Source organism: Epinephelus lanceolatus, chromosome 22 (genome assembly GCF_041903045.1).
Source record: "Epinephelus lanceolatus isolate andai-2023 chromosome 22, ASM4190304v1, whole genome shotgun sequence".
NCBI classification, from domain to species: Eukaryota; Metazoa; Chordata; class Actinopteri; order Perciformes; family Serranidae; genus Epinephelus; species Epinephelus lanceolatus.
In genome coordinates this window covers 30,491,466-30,506,471 of record NC_135755.1, presented here as the reverse complement: position 1 = coordinate 30,506,471, position 15,006 = coordinate 30,491,466, and the positions used below count along the sequence as shown (strand labels likewise).

Genomic DNA, 15,006 nt, shown 5'->3' with positions numbered 1-15,006 from the left:
GCTCTCTTCTCTCTTGCCTCAGTATACCTGTAATCTGTATCAATCAATCTGGTGTCAGATGAGCAGAGGAGCTTCACGTAGCTCTTTGCGGTCGATTGGCTGTGGTAAGCTTCTATAGACATCATCGGCACACAACCTTGTTCCTGGTGTTCGGTACTGCATTGGATTTATGGCTATCCATATTCTCCTCCCAGCCCACAGCTGCATGCGCACAAGTCCTCCCAGTCAAAGTGTGACTGAGCACACAAATGAGGGCTAACCTGTGTCATAGAGGAGATATCAAAGAGTGTTCCTGTTGTCTTGTCAATGAGAAATCAATGACCTAACCTTTTTTATGGTGTTCATTGGTGGTGTAAAGGTTCACAGATTTCATGACTTTGTTTGTCTTTTGATACAGAGGTCAAACTTCAGTTGCTGATTTTCTATTATTTTGTCATTCATTTTCAGAGACCATTGAAACAAAGATGTTTATGATAGACTTGATTATTAAAACACCAGATTTCCAAATAATCAAATTTAATAGCCTGTGAGATATAAGATACTCTCTTGTAATGTGAACAATCATATCAGACAACAAACAGATTGTTTATGTAGACACCTAAATTACACTGCTTTCCTGTATGAGTAGCTGTCCAAGTTTGTCCACCACCCACCTGAAGATGAATGTGAAATGTGTTTGGATCTTTTGTGTGCCTCTTGGTCTAAATTGTGTCTCAAAAACCTTCGCACCTTTGATAACAACTCAAATCAGCTTGTTAGCACTTATTAGCACCTCTTTCTCAACTGGCTGAGCACTATTATGGATCCCACTGCTTTTCTTGGCAAGTCCCGCCCTGCTCTGCTGTCATTGGCTCATCATGCCAATGCATCAAGGTCGTAGGTTGTTAGGGTTAGGGCAAAGAGGTCACAGATGGGGCTGGTACTAGCCAATTACAGCACAGTAAGCTGGGGCTTGCCAAGAAAAGCAGTGGGATCCATGATAATTCATTGTTACAACATATGGGGACCTTGCGTCTCATAGTTAACAAACAACAATCATTAGACCCATCTCATCAGTAATTGAAACAGAACATGAATTCTTGAATTGAACCCAACATACACCTTTTTATGTTGTTATTTTAAAGTTAGCACATTTCTTAACATGGTAGTTTATCAGAGAGAAAAACTACATAACAGCACAAAGGCAGTATGAGCTGCCAATTTAGAAGATACAAACTAGTTACCTCCTCTGATTGCTATTTCTTTTTTTATTTCCCTGCCTTCTCCTCTGTCTAGCTTGGATAATTGGATTGCACTTCTCATACCTTGAGTTGCTAAGCTATTTAAATTGGCATAATTAACATAAAAATGTTCTCTGGCTCGCTCTGTGGATTTATGGCTGTCAGATGATATTGGCCTGCAAGAGAAATGGTATGTTTGCCCCTGTGAAAAGGAAAGGCTACATTTCCATAACAAACTTAGAGCTCAAGCTCAGGCTGGGACGTCACCCTCAGCTCCTCAAGCCTGTCTGTTAGTCCTCTGCTTGTGCTCATAGCTGCAAGTTTGATAATCACGCATAAAGAGGTGCATGTTGAGTGGAAAAGCAGCGAAGCAAAAGCAAGATGGAGAAGTTATTTGGTTGGTTGGTTGGTTGGTTGGTTGGTTGGTTGGTTGGCTGCGTTTCGCTGTTCTTTTTTTCCCCTGGCAGTATGCTGTAGCAGTTACTAATGTACGCCTACACAGCAAACACTGCTGCTTCTCATTCGGTTTGTGTTGTTTTTAGTAGCACACGTCCAGCTTTTTCATTATCTACTATAAGACAGCACACGCACATTAGAACGCTACTCTTGTGCTGGGAGTCAGTTTCAATCGCCATCATAAATACTTCCATTACAGCCTGGCATATCAAGTCCTTGTCTGAAATACCAGCTCTCCATGTATTGTCGACCAAGTGGCACAGCTTATTACCAACACTAATACCCCACTCTGTGATAAGAGCCCACTTGCTTCAGAGCCTTTTTCAGTAGACAGTTTCTCAACTGGGTGTCATTGTCACAACACTGTAGTAGAGCCTTTGCCACCACAGACACACACAAACACACACTTTAGTAAGACCTCACGTCAGCACAGAAAGCCTCAGAAAGCCCTCCACCTGCCTGCCCCACAGTCTGCCAAGCAAGTCGTACTGTCTGCTGGGAAGGAGGGCACCTAGCATCCATTAAGCTGTCATTGTGGCCCTGAACCCACCGCTGGGTTTTAGCATATCAGGTCTATGAGACTGAAGGCTCAGGCCTTATCTGCTGCTGTCTTCCCACAATGTCATTATTATGCTGCACCTGTCTGGATGAGCTCCTGCAGGGCTCTCTTGCTGGCACCCATGTATGACTACACACATGCTGCCCAGCAGATCAAATAAACTGCAATCTTTAAAAACATTCAAGACATGTATGGGCTGGTTTTATCTTTCATATGGGCTGAAATGAAAATATATTGCACATATATGTTGCATGTATGGCAGATACAATAATTAAATGGGGCTTGGCTTGCTTGTGTGTAGGTGGAACCATCTTGGATGAGGCCCATCCTTGATGCTTGGTGCACGCATCTGCCTCCATGTCTTTGAAGTGATCAGTAACCAATAGGGGGCCTCAGCCGGGGACCCACCGTTTGCCACTGATTAAAGTTTTCCACTGTTACCATCATCCGCCCTGATGGATGAAGGGCTGCTCGATTCAGAGGGCCCTTTCTGTCAGTCCGAGACAGCAACCAATTGCAGGTTTGGATATGTAAAGCAGTTCATTACTGTCTATTCAGATGCAGCAAAGTCTCACCCACATTGCTGTGATTATGGCTAATTGGAGTGTCTTGACCGCTGAACTGTGGCATTTCACCAGGCTGTCTGCCCGATGATAAGTGACCCCCTGCACACATGCATGCAGCCGGCCTTGCATTGGCTACCTGCTTAGATCCATGGGAAATGTGAAGGTTCATGCTGCAAAGTACGACTTCTTCTATGAGTGTGTGCCTCATTATGCTGTGCCGATGTGTTGCATCATAAGTATGTCCTCTGTTCCCTATAAGATATTTACAATACACGCATGAATACACTAGCACTGCAATTAGAGGGAGATTGCGCTGAGGTGTGAACTGCCTACATCATCCCAAATATAAACCAATAAGCTCTGCCCAGGGCTTGTTTATATGCGTGATCATCACTCTTTCGCACCAGTGGCACGGCAGCGGTTTCGTCAGTGTGTCTGGCTTCATTCTTTGCTCATCTATCAACACATCTGTGCTTGCAAACAACACGCACCTATGCACACTTTGCATGACCCTGGATTGCAGACAGAGGAAGGAAATGTTTGCCATGCGAGGTAATCCATACCTGAACACCCCACTGCATAGGACTAAAGGGATTAAAAAGCTAATTTTGATTCAGGCTGTCTTTGATGTTTTAGATGGAGAGCTTCCAAGAGATTTTACCGCTGGGTGGATCACTTTGTCCTTGGCAGTGGACGGAATATATCCACCGGGGGCTTCCAGAAGTGGGCCCAGTGTGTACATACTACACGTGTGTGCATCTGCACGTGCCTTCAAATGCACACAAGTACGAATATTATAGACAGACTCCCAAGGTTGAAACATCTCCCGCAGTGTCTAAGGGCGAAATTTCAAGAATCATAAGCCTCATTCACCTCTTGCCCTCCTTGTCATAATTGGTCACCTAGGAAACCGAGGACATCCTCAACCCCAGGTGTGTTTGTGGAAACGCGCAGGAAATGGAAGGTTGACCTTGATCACCTCAGACCACCAAATGATTTAAGATTCAGACAAGACCATAATTACAATGGCTCACACATCACCTGGGCCTTCTCTCAGCTTCGCTTGAAGTTTGTGTGTGTTTGTGTGAGGAGCTTTTGCACGTCACACATTATTTTCAAATTCTTTCATGTTCAAACTTGCAACTTCACTGTCAAAGGAAAACACATCCATTGTTATCTCTCCAGCAAAGCTTTGTTTACAGCATGGCTGGTATTGTGAAAAAAGACAATAATATTTTTTTGCTATGGTAAAACAGGCTCCATTTTTGTTGTGGTTGTCATATTTAAAATATGAATTGCATCAACAAAATGAACAGAAAACTGGAAATAGACAGGCTACTCTACATAATTGTATTCATTGAATGAAAGTAAAATGTGATGTGCAATATATGAAGGCATTAAAATACAATTTTAAATGATGGCAGGAGTGTTTGTCCACATTGAATTACACCGTGAAACAACTGGCACCCAAAGGGTATTTACTTGACTTGTACTGTGTACTGATGTTAATTACGGGGTTGTCATGGTGAATGCGCTGACCCCTCCTCTTTTGCTGGACTTTGGTAATCACGACAACCCACCTCACAGTGCCCTTAAAGTAATTGAAGAGATATTGTGTATTCACACACCTTTGACCTCCCTGTATAAATTCAATCCCTCACTGTCATCTCTGGCATGGATTTCTTTACCTTTTTAACTTGAGCATATAATTACCATACCGATTATTCCAGTGTCAGTGTTGTTCCTGAGCTGCTCTACTTTCTCTTCACTGTCATCTTTGTTCTCTTAGTTTCCTCTCCAGTCACTTTACCTTCAGTCTGTATTATCATCTAGACCAAATCATCCTCTAAGCTTTTTTTATTTTTCTACTTCTGTTTCTTTTTGCATTGTCTCGTCTTTTGGAGCCATGCTTTCTACATGCCCTGGTCCACTTCCTATGGGAGAACAGTCGCTGTTTGTCGTCCTCTGTGCGGCGTTGTTTGCTTTGCTTGACTACACATGCATACTGATAAGTTCAGCTGCTGCCCACACCCATCCATCCGCCCTATCCTGAACAAGCAGGGTCACTAGCCCTCTGAGTCCCAAGGTTCGAGCATCATCTTTGCTGAAAACCGCCCAGTGTGTGGCCCTCTCTTCTCAAGTCTTGTCCTTTTCTTTTGCCAGTGGCCTATATCACTGGTTACTGTGCTTATGGCAAGCTGCTATGTTTGATAATCACCACTTTATCTCTGGGCTGCAGGGGGAGGTCAGGTGCAATGTGTGTGTGTGTTCATCTGTGTGTGTAGGGCTGTTGAGCGCTTTCCTTTGAGAGTCAAGTCACAACCCTTCTCTTTCAGAGAACGCCATTAGTATTCATTATTCTCCCTCCACACCAAGTCCAAGGCGCACAACCACATGCACGGACACGCACATCGTGATGAGAAACCGAAAGGACGCCTCAGGTGTTCTGGCCAGTTAAGATAAGCTTGCTGGTTTGACATTTTCTGTCCTGCCCTCACACTTCCCAACCTCCCAACCCCTTTCTACACCTGAGCATTAGTGCTGCTGTAAAAGGGGTTTACATATATATGTATATATATATATATATATATATATATATATATATTTATTTATTTATTTATATATATATATATATATATACGTGTGTGTGTGTGTGTATATATATATATATATATATATATATATATATATATATATATACATGTATATAAAATAATAAATGTGCCAGACTACAGTCTTCCAAACAGCTGCCAAGACCGAAAATGGAGCGAGTGTGTCATCAACTTCAGTTAGTTCAGAGATGTTGGATTGTTGAACCCACAGTTGCAGAAGTTAGTTTAACAGGTTTTCTTTTTTTTTTTCAAGAACTTCTTTGTCTTTTGCTCGGTACTTGGCTCTGGGTCGGTGCATTTTTGATAGCTTATGAAGTACAATGAAGGAAGGTGGGCGTATCAAGCAGCTCTCAGCAGCAGTTTGAATCCACATCCCTGTTGTCTGATACCACAAACACACTTCAGCAGTACCCTCAAAGTTCATGCTGCTTAGTTTGTGTATATGTGCTTGCTGGCATGTGAGTGTCTCTTTGGTGGCTGCCTTGCTTTCCTGCACGATTATTTGTACGCCTCTGATGCCTCTAGGCCCAGGGCTGAAAGCTGGCCCTGTGGGCTTGTCCTCCCATTGTTTTGGCTGTAGTTAATTGCTGCAGAATGGCAGCCAGCCTGCTGTTAGGTGATCAGTCAGGAAGCAGATGTGACAGGATGTGTAGCAAAACCATTACCGCCAATTCACAAAAAGTTGTCCCAAGAGCTTAGGTAGATTTTAACTAAACAAGTAAGAGTGCCAAAACTGAAATGGAAAATGGAAAATTGGAGATTACTATCTTCATATGCCAAAAAGTTTAATTGTAAAAAGTTAATCAGTTAACACTATTAAAACGGATTGTTATTGTGCTTACCACTGAAATAACAATAGTAATAATAAACAATAATAAAAAATAATAAAAAACAATTGCTTTTGGTGTAAATGGTATGTATGCATCTGAAAATCAGCTGTCATAACGCCAGTGATTTTTGCAAGAAGTCATCAATAGAAAACCATTATCCAAACGTGTTTTCATTTTTTATTTTTTTTATCTCCATTTCTTTAATCTGCTTTCTTGTTTAAAGGAATAACCATTCTCATTTTCTTGAGGGTGTCTTCAGTTCCAGGTCCCCCTGTTAGTGCGAGACGGAGCACAGTAAAGTTTGTTAGGACAAAATAAAGCTCAGAATAGTTTGATATACACACCAGTACACAGATCACCTCTGCAGTCTTCCTTCATGCAGTTACCTTGCTTGTGAGCACATCTCCCCTGCTTGCCACTGAAATTGATTTGGCCTGTCTTGCTCTCACGTTTTTGGGCGCCGACACGAAATAAGGTGTCATACACAAGTGCGGAGACCAGATAAACGCTTTCCGCCCAACACAGCCATTCATAGTTTTTCTATTAAAAGGAAGCACCGGGTAAGGCGAGGAAAGATGGCACTTTGCTTGGCCGAGGTGCCGAGGATCCTCCACCGCCTCGGGTTTGATTAATGCCCCTCCAAAAGCAAGAGAAGCCATGCACCAATCTATATGTCACAAACTAACGACTATGAATAGGAGTAGCATTCTAGCTCTTATTATTTGCAAGTATAGTGGTATTGACTTAGTACATTTTTCTCATGAATTTTATTTTGAAATGTGTCCTTACAAGCTAAATTTCAGCCTTCGTCAGAAGCAGGTGCAGTTGAATAACAGTTTCTCTGGGGTACTCACAATAAAGTGTTTCCTCCTTGAAATTTAGCTGTCTGAAAATGTGCTAAAAGTTTGCATTAGCTCAGGGGAGGTGACATGCTTACTCTGCGGTGTTGTGTTGCGGGGATGTTCTTATATCCACCCACCTTCCCTGCCACGGCACATGAAAGCACCGCAGGCACATCAGTGGGAGTGCATCACGGCGTGGGCAACGCCTTGGCTTTGTAGATGGCAGAGACGAGGGGGCCAGATCTTCAGAGGGTGCGGTGATGTAAGCGGGCTTTAATTATTTAGCCGTCAGATATTAAAGCAGTGCGACTTGGGTGCCCGCGCCGAGGATTTGAGTCTCCACTGGGAGTGCTCGCCATTAATAAACAAAGTGGCTTGTATTATGCATGACTGATGCTTTGAAAAACCGCCACCTCTGCCACTCTACCCAACCCCAAGGAGTTTTAGGAGGCAGAGGAAAATGCTTTCATCAGCTTTGCAACTATGTGAATGCAACCGGCTAACATTCCCAACATACAACCTCAGATTTCAAGGGACCATTTCCAAATGAAGCTGTCCAGGAACTATTAAGCAAAAATATTAACATATATAATATCATGTTGGAAATTTAAGAGATCCATGCAGAAATTCCATACATGACTTCTTACGAGCACAGGCAGCGCTGAGGGATGTGAGTTTGTTTATTAGACACAGCATTGCATAACAGGGAGCAAATTCGAGGCAATGTACATAAATGCCTTTGTCAGTGCACTTTGCATCAGTATTTACAGAACATCATATTCTTATTGCTCACTAGCATAATAATAACCATAACATATGCACTGCATTATATGCATGAAAAGATCATAATACAAAGGTGCAAACATTGCGGCATTCATATACAATGCACATAAGTGGAGATATATTTTTAAAAATACGCTACCTTTGAAAAGCTGGGAATCTCCTGCCACAAAAGCTTGTTTGGTCCAGTCAGATGGCTGAGAGAGCTACTCAAATTTTTTAAGTGGCCTTTCAGTCCTCTTTACAAATAGATGTTATTTTGTAAGGAGGGTTTGTTTTGTACATGGAGAGCATAATACTGCACAACAGTTCAACCAGACTGACAACTGAAAGGGCAGAAAGAGACAAAGATCCCTCTAGGCAACAGCTGAATAAGAATAGAAGAAATCAGCCGTCACTGATGAAAGAAACTGGAAGTTTAGCATCAAAATGTGTGCAGATATCAATAAGAACAGGTTCCTGTTTGAGAATCAAGTGCACAATAATGCCTATAATAAGCTGGAATCAACATGCAATGTGTTGCTGTAGCAAAACCATTCCTTAAACTTAACAGTAGAAATGTAAGGTTAGTCTCCAGTTAGCACGATTGAAATTGGATCAGGGATATCAGCTGAACATAATATGAACTGACAAATCACAGTTTGAAAATATTAAATCTAATCGTTGAGTAGACTACAGAGGGCCCAAAGAGAGAAGATTTCCCAAAAATATTTAGAGCCCAGTTGCACCATTGTGGTTCAATAATGATTAAGGGTCACTTGTGCTTTTTCGGACTGGAAAATAAATTCAAAATCTAAGTTCTCACAGTATTCTCCCCTGTCATACAACACTGTGGGGATATCAACTAGAGGGAAGTTTTAATCACTCTTCTTTTTGGGGGGCCAAAATTATTTCAGATATGAATAATACATTTTTGTCTGAATTATACTGTTTCTGTCTCTGGAAAAATAGCTTTTATTGAAGGAAATGAGAAAATGTAACAGGTGATTCTAAACCATTGAACAGTAGTATGTAGGAATTTTATAGATTTTTTTTTGCACATTGACTTTGTGGATTTGAATACTGGATATAACCTGTTACTAAACAAGGGTAGAGGGCATGATAGAAGCATCTGTTAGTCTTAACCTGGCATTCCAAAATGGAGGAGATGATTTAGAAACCATTTTGTATGTGTTTGATTTTAACATCTTGCAGTCTAGCGGTGGCAGACATACATCATGGCATCTGATCACCGTACTGTAATTCACCTGATGATTTCTAGTACTTGCTGATGCATGTTTAGGAATTCACAAACATCTGTGAAGTGAATATCTAGAGAAAGGCTTCATCCACTCGAATGAATTCAGTGTTGGTACCTTACTAATCAGTGCCACATTAACAGTATCCTCTGCCTCGTTTCTCCCCACCTATGGTGAACACTGTATGGCCCATTAAACATTTATCTATCGAGCTAGCTTTGCTCAGCTGCTCTCCTGCTTGGCTCCAGCCTGCATTTCATTGTATTAAAAAAAGCTTTCCATGGTTGCATTGCCTTCAAATATTTCAATGTAATATCCTTGACTGAGAGCACTCACAACAAGCAGGATGTCAACAGGGGTTTCCTTGTCAGCTTTTGTTTATTCCGTTTGGTTGACAGAGGAAGCAACCCATGGGACCGGGCAGTGTATTGGCTACGCTTGTTATATACCCATGATTTATTTTTACCGCAGTCCTTTGGGGACACTGATTTCTTGGCTTAATTATTCCTTGTAGCTGCACTGTGTTGTTATGGAGTTTAGAGTGTACCAAGGCAAAATGTGATATATTGCTTCAGCAGAGGCGGTGCATTTTCACTGTTTGAAATAATATGTCAGGACGTGAAATTGAAGGTTTACTGAGAGAGCTTGACAGACAGCAACCTCCTGCTGAGTCTCTGCATACACCGTATCACATAAATACACATGTACGCAAATGCACACACCCACACATGTTCTACCAGCAGAAAGTAACTTTGCAGAGTTCAAGCGAACTTCAAAGATCTCTGCATCTTCATCCGACACATCTGTGTCAGGGCTCTGATGACTGACAGACATGGCATCCATCACAATCATTCCCCCCCTGCCACTACCACTAATGTGCCCACAAGTCATCCCTGCATGCAGCTTCCATATCGCAGAAAGACCAAGGGGAACATGAAATATCAGGCGGAAATGAGGAAGAATGGTGGAAAGAGTGGAGATTAAGAGAGTAGGGAAAAGAAGAGAGCTTGCACAGTAGGGAGAGGAAAAGGAAGGTTGGGGAGTGTAAGGGAGAAAAAACTACAGAGAGTGATAGAGTCTCGGTACGGTGTGTTTGAAGCCCTAACTCATCTTCTTGCACACAGAGCCTTGACACACTTAAATCTCCTCCCCGGGGCCTTTGGGGGGCTGTAGAGATGAACCAAGGCACTATTGGAGCAGAACCAGAGATAGGCGAACCCCCGCTACTTCCCACTCTGCTCCACTCTGCTCTGCACCGCTGCCATCTTATCCCAACCCATCAGTCATTTCACCGCCGAAATAGGTTATTCAGGAGGACGCCCAGGTGATGGTCCCATTTGGGGCTATCCAAAGCCACGCTCAGCTTCACAGGTCTGGGTCACATAGTCATAAACCTTTGCTTGTCAGACCAGTTGCTCTTCTGCCCATGGAACTATTGAAATGTGCATTGACATTTTTCCTTTACATCCCTTACCACTCTATTGCACATGATGGAAAAGGCTTTGAGTAAATAAGAGCACCTGATATAATACAAAAGCGTTAACGGACTAGCCATTTTGCAAATACCTCAAATGATTCCATCTGTGTGTTGCATTAGTTCTAGAATAGGGTTGATTCTAAACAATCAGACCAGTATAGGAGATCGTATTGGTCTCATCTTGGTTGTGGACCAGGTGCAGCCTGTTCTGTTATTGTATGGAGCAATAGTCTAGGTCAACATCTACTAGGAGAGTGTCAAGTGAAAGCGATAACTCGAAGTGGCTGTAAACTAGATTGATTGCAGTGGAGAACAGCACAGGCAGAGCATTCCTAATGGTAGTGGGGCAGGGGAGGCCTATCCAGCGTCATCCTGTACTTACAGAGAGAGTGGAGTTTATAATCTGTCTGCAACGATAACTGTAATGTGGGGGCCTTTATCTGCCAAGGGGGAAACCAAGAGGCTTATCTCATGGCCTGCATGTAAGGCAAATCACTCAGTCGCCCATCCTCTACAAGCTTCACCCTATCCTCCTCCTCTTCTTCTTCCACACGCCAGCTAATGTTTCCTCATTGGGCAGATTATTGACCGCCAATGGCAGAGAATGTGGGCGAGCTAAGAGGCTCACTCTGGCAGAAAATCTGGAAATGGATTGTTTCCCCAGAATCTCCCATTTTCAACTGCACAGCTAAGTGTAGAATGTCTTCGTGAAAGATGTAACAGGGAGAAACATGACATTTCATCTGCTTATTTGTTTATGCTGGAGGATTAAATGGCCCCTCAGCCACATAAATTGAACCTGGCATCGAACACTTCTCCTAAATACTGAGAATCCACACTTAATTTGACTCTCCGAAGTAATTTAGGCTCCTTGAAATATTTTCAATTAAACTCGTGTATCTTGTGTCCTGAAACCTTGGAGCTCTCTTTAGCAGAGCTATCTTACTGCATATTCATCAGTCAGGATAATAACTATCCAGCACACAAGCAGAGTTGCCCTTTTTAAGCTTGGATAGAAGGCTTGGTTTACCTGCAAACTGGGTTAGATTACAACTAACTGTCATCATGAAACTAAATCCTGCAGGGACAAAGTATTATTGTGCTGCTAGGGGGCCTTGCATTGGTTAGGTTGTATTTTTAGTCTTGCTGGCACCCGTAATGATCAGATTGCAGGCCTGTTTGCTCTATAGTTACCAAAACAAACACAGTGACATCATGTAGAAGACAAACAAATTGCAGCAAGGTTCATTTGTAACCAGGAGGCAGCAGAAGTCATTTGGCATTTGAGGAATTACACCGATAGACATTCAGATGCCAGACATATCTAGCTCAAGGTAGATGGATGGTTGGCATGAAGCTAATTAAGGCTACATCCTGGCACTGCCAAACAAACGGCCTCCACCTGGACTCCATTGCTCAGATGCTGTTGAGCGTGCTTGACCTTCCGCCGTCCACTTGTCTTCGTGTCTGCGTCTGTCTGCATTTGAATCATTTCCTGCACAGGAGCCTTGATCTGTTTGCCAAAGATTTAGTGTCGTTTTCCTTTTTTTTTTTTTTTCCACTCACCATTACTCTTATTCTTGATTAACATCCCTTGCTGTGCTGCGGTATTTTAATTTCCATTTTCTTTTCCTTTCCATTATTTAGGGCCGGATAAAGAGAGTGTGTTTGCAGTGAGTGGCCACAATGATATATAGCCATCTCATGCGCACGGCTTTTTGCAGAGGTGGAGTTCCCAGCACTGCACTTGACTTGAATCATTTCCCCCGTTGAGAGAGTGCGCTCCCTAGCTGTCAGTCATCCGTCTTGCTTTGTCAGTTCCCTTCCACCATTCATAGCCACCATCTTCCTTTCTGGATGTGCTCCGTGGTCTTCCATACATTGCACAGAAACAAAGCTCTCCAGGTATTGGTTGTATTTCACTCACAGGTAGAGGGTATTGCCTATAAGCTGTACTTTAGGGATCAAAAGGTCAGAGCTATTGGAGAGTAATAAACAAGATGGATGTTGGACTCTGGTAGAGGCCTTTAAGTGGTGGATAATGGATGCACTGTTATGCTATCATCAACAGGAGCATTTAAAACATTTCATTCTTGTTCTTTTCTTACCCCGCTGTATTGTTGTTGGAGATAATTTCAAATCTGTCACAGAAACGGAAGTCGTGGGATCCCATTACTATTTTTACTCTGGGTTGTCAATGATTCAGAGAAGCTGTATGCAGATGATTCACATGTTATGATGTGGAGAGACTGTAAATGTACTGTATTTCATCAGTCCTATGTGACTCATTTCATTTGCGCAAATAAAACTGGTGCTCCAAAATCACTAATTACTAATCACGTCCGTTCCCACAAATACCTTCGGAAATAGAATTTAATGAGAGCGTTTTTGTCAAACATTTAACACTGAATGTGTTTATCTCATTTAAAATGACATACCTTTTTTAATTAAGTCCTTGTCTCATTAATCCTTCACCAATCAAATTAATTACACAATGTACATTTAACTTTAAAACGTTTGTTCTGCGGTGTCAGAACGGAGGAGCAATTACAATACCAGCGGCATGCTGGGTAATAAAATGAGAGCGTTAATATGCTGTTTGCATATTCAGGTTGCTTTATGGCTCACATGCAGTAATCATGGAGGGTGATGTTGGCTTGCTCATGTCATAATCAAAGTACTGTGTGAGTCAATTTGTGTTGATGGCAGAGGTAGCAATATGTGTTATGAGTACGCTCTTACTGTGTGTGTGTGTGTGTGTGTGTGTGTGTGTGTGTCACCCAAGGCCAGATAGATGGAAGGACAGGAACAGAGAGAGGGGGAGAGGATTGATGAATGCAGGCACAGTGGGCGAGCAGGTGAGAGATGGAGAGCGTTATTTTTCTCCCTCTCTCTTTTCTCTCAGTGCCGGAAGGTGACCTCTAGCTCAGCGATATGAAGAGAATGTCACGCAACATTGCCCCTCCCTTTGCCCCAGACACAGATGAAGTTTTATTTTTTGTGCCATGCTGTGGAGAGAAAACAATTCTTCCTCTCCTTGATTAATGTCTGATATGTGGGTAGGCAGTACACAAGAGGCAGTAAAGAAAAGGATTCTTTTATACATTCTTTCTCTCTGATCTGCCACATGTATTAATCAGACTGTTGACAGGCTCAGCGGAGAGCCACAGTGTCCAGGGCTTCCTCCCTCAGGATGTCACCTATGATCCTTTCTCAGTGGTTAGTTGACCTCCCTCCTGAGGGGACCACTGTCTCACACTGAAACATTTCAAGCCTTTCATTGGAAAATGAAATCCCAGTGGAAAATCTTTATACTGTATAAGACTAAGGTCAAGAGCCAGCTGCCACATCATGAATACCTAATATGTGCCTTTGTCCAATGAATTACCAAGGCACGCATTTGATTCTACATTTGCTTCCATTTTTTGCTTTGTTATACTAGACCTTAGTCCATAATGTTGCCATCTTGAGATAGGAAGCATTAGATGCAGGGTGAGGGTTTCAGTCACAACTTTACCTACTTCAGGTGCATAGAGAAGGGGAAAAAAGAAGTGGTTGAAACTCAATCCAGTCACCAGAAGACCTTGTTGGTGTTTCTTCAAACCATGAGTATGTTACATTTGTACATTTTACATGTATCTTACCACATTTCTAAACAAGATATTATATGAGCTGGCTTTGTCATGCCTAAGTGGAGAGGATGGTGAATGGTGTGGAACCTGAGCAAGACTGCTGCTAAGCTGCAGACCACATTTCGAGACCAACGAACAACACCATTGGTTTTGTTTTAGCAACCCATCGCTTTATTATAGACGTTTTTTTAAGCACCAAATGGCATTTTAGTGACCTGTTGCTGTTTCAAAAGTGCCGCTGTGGGCACCAAATGTGGTGCCCACAACCTGTCACTGTTTTACAAGTGGCTATTTAAGCACCAAATGTGGGTGCTTTTTAGCAACCCATGGCTGTTTTTCCAGCAGCTTTTTAAAGGACAACTTCGGTATTTTTCACCCTGGGCCCTATTTCCCCATGTGTATGTGTGCGTATGATTCATGGGTACAACTCGTTCTAAAATTGGTTCAGTATTGAGGGAGGCGGATGCAACCGGAGCCGCGAAACGAGCTAAAACGGTAACGGGGGCAAATACGTCCCGTATAAGTTTGCGCATTAAAAGTGCTTTTTTTCGCCACTGACCGGTTCAGATCGCCAGTGCTATAAGTGGAGTCAGCTGTCAGTCAGTGTTGGAGCAGAGAGGGGGAGGGCTGCCCCACTGGGTACTGTAAGTGAGTATGTGTGTATGAAGTGTGTGTTTTTTCGCCACTGACTGGTTCAGTTCGCCAGTGCTATCTCTGTAAATAGCATACTAACTTAGCCTTTCCCTTACCTCTGGGCTGTGTGATGTCACGAGCTTTGCTCCACTGTATCTGTA

General features: G+C 42.6%; 1 protein-coding gene across 12 annotated transcripts in view; it reads left to right on the top strand.

Annotated features, from left to right (window-relative positions):
* The window catches only part of nrxn2b (neurexin 2b), an 835,675-nt gene that overhangs the window by 579,525 nt on the left and 241,144 nt on the right, over positions 1-15,006 (top strand). The gene's annotated exons all lie outside the window — the stretch shown is intronic.